General features: G+C 43.8%; 1 non-coding gene across 1 annotated transcript; it reads right to left on the bottom strand.

The window, feature by feature from the left end:
• Positions 1–1,514: 1,514 nt before the first annotated feature.
• TRNAC-GCA lies at positions 1,515–1,586 on the bottom strand. The gene has a single exon. It is a non-coding gene; the product is annotated as a tRNA-Cys (tRNA).
• Between the last annotated feature and the right edge of the window lie 964 nt (positions 1,587–2,550).

Below are 2,550 nucleotides of genomic sequence, written 5' to 3'. Positions count from 1 at the left end.
ACCAGTTTCATAAAAAACAGGCTTGTCTCTAGTCAATTTCACTGGTATTTCCCTTCCTTAAAATAGAATCTGAGGTATAAATGCAATGTTTGATGAGTCTGGAATTTAGAATGCCTTTTAAAATTCTGTACATAAACCCCATTCCAGGTGAGTAGTTCATTTTGCTAATTTTGACCAAAGAGTTAATTGCCATTAAAAGAAACTCTTTTAATGAATGAATATAAAATTTAGATTTTCTTCATATGTTGCAAATTGGTTACAAATAAGACAAAAGCAAGATTCAAAGCATGAGGCTCCATTTAGCTTTCAATACCTGATTTCTTCTAATAGGAAGATTAGCACAGAGCAATATTCAAGTCCTCTAAAGCATAAAGCAAAACAATATTAATTTTAAAGGGGGAGGAGGATAAAAAGAAAATGGAAACAAAGAGTTGTGTTTCCAGACATAAGACGGGGTTTATGGGTATGCACTGCGGACAGACATAAGCCCATAGATGAATGTCCAGAGCGCAAGAAACAATTATCTTCACGAATAAATCTGCTTGGATTCAACCGTGGAGCTGACAGCCCTCGGTCAATGTTAAGATCGCGCCACCTGCTGGTTGCCATGTGTATGACAGGCATTCCTACTGTACAGACAGGAGCATTTCTGTTTTAAGCAAAACTTAATATTGAAGGGAAACGGCAGATAGGTTACTGTTGCTGTGCACTACCTCCCCTGGGGACGGAATTGGGGTGAGAACACGATACATAAAAGTACTCCAGTGACTGCTCCGCTTGAAAATCTGAGTGTGCTTTTCAAGCTTGATCAACTGTAATCGTATATGATCTGCCTGGCACGTCTGCCAGGCGGGCGGGCAGGCAAACACTGCAATTGAGAGAGCAGGTGGATTCAGTTGCCCGACTTTTCTCTGGTTGCCACTTTCTGAACTTCTTAGAGTCGCAGAAATAGAGCTCCAGCAATCCAAGCTAGTCAGGGAAAGAGGATGGAGGGATATGCGATCATGGCTGCAAAGCTGCAAAACAACATTTCACAGAGTGAACAAGGCAGAAGGAGAAAAACAGAAATGGCATGTTAACACAAATATGTGCACTCTAGAAAAAATGTTACGGATGATCTTATTTACAAAGCAGCAATAGAGACATAGAGGTAGAGGACAAACGCATGGATTCCAAGGGGGAAGGTGGAAGAGATGAACTGGGAGACTGGGCTTGACACACATACACTGTGCTATATGCTTAGTCACTCAGTCGTGTCTGACTCTCTGAAACCCTGTAGACTGCCAGGCTCCTCTCCATGAGCTTTTTCAGGCAAGAATGTTGGAGTGGGTTGCTATTTCCTTCTCCAGGGGATCTTCCTGACCCAGAGATGGAACCTGGGTCCCCTGTATTGCAGGCAGATTCTTTACTGTCTTAGCTACCAGGAAAGCCCATATATACACCAGGCTCCTCTGTCCATGAGATTTTCCAGGCAAGAATACTGTAGTGGTTGCCATTTCCTTCTCCAGGGGATCTTCCCAACCCAGGGATCGAACCCGGGTCTCCTGCACTGCAGGCAGATGCTTTACCGACTGAGCTACAAGGGAAGCCCCAATATATATACTGCTAAGTCACCTCAGTCGTGTCCGACTCTGTGCGACCCCATAGAGGGCAGCCCACCAGGCTCCCCCGTCCATGGGATTCTCCAGGCAAGAAGACTGGAGTGGGTTGCCATTTCCTCCTCCAATGCATGAAAGTGAAAAGTCAAAGTGAAGTCTCCCAGTCGTGTCCCTCTCCTAGCAACCCCATGGACTGCAGCCTACCAGGCTCCTCTGTCCATGGAATTTTCCAGGCAAGAGTATATGAGTGGGGTGCCATTGCCTTCTCCAAATATATATACAGTACTATGTATAAAATGGATAACTAATGCAAACTTTTTATAAAGCACAAGGAACTCTACTCAATGTTCTGTGGTGACCTTAAAGGGGAAGAAAATTTTAAAAAGAGGGGATATATGTGTATACATATATATGTCTGACTTACTTTGCTGTACAGCAGGAACCACCATAGCAGTGAAAAGCAACTATACTCCAATGGAAAAAAAAAAAAACCCAGCCCACATCATCATGGGAGCTAACTATAGGACAACTGTTAATGCACAATTATGTCCAGATAATAATTTGGGGAATTGCACTCTGGTGAATTTCCTCCTTAGACTTGCTTGGGTCAATTGTGGGATGTGTCCTTGGCAGTTGTGGCTGGAGAGGTTAGCTCAGCAAAGACAGGGCACCCTTGCTGGAGGATCCATGGCCCTCTGAAGACCCATGACCACCCATTTTTACGGCTGTATCTGCTAGAGTTTACACAAGACATTCTAGTGTTTGAAAAGGTAGTCATAAAGGATAAATATTACTTCCTCTATATACGTTGCTTGAGGTGTTGCTTGTCTTAAAATTAGCCTTATAGGCCTGGTCAGTAGAGACATGGAGTGAGGGGTACTACTGTTAGAACAAGCCAGCTGTCCTAGAAACCACAGGCCCACCAGCTGCTGAGTTTACACAACTTGAGTGT

This window comes from Bubalus bubalis, chromosome 13, assembly GCF_019923935.1.
Source record: "Bubalus bubalis isolate 160015118507 breed Murrah chromosome 13, NDDB_SH_1, whole genome shotgun sequence".
In the NCBI taxonomy this organism is placed as follows: domain Eukaryota; kingdom Metazoa; phylum Chordata; class Mammalia; order Artiodactyla; family Bovidae; genus Bubalus; species Bubalus bubalis.
This window is presented reverse-complemented; position numbering and strand designations above follow the sequence as displayed.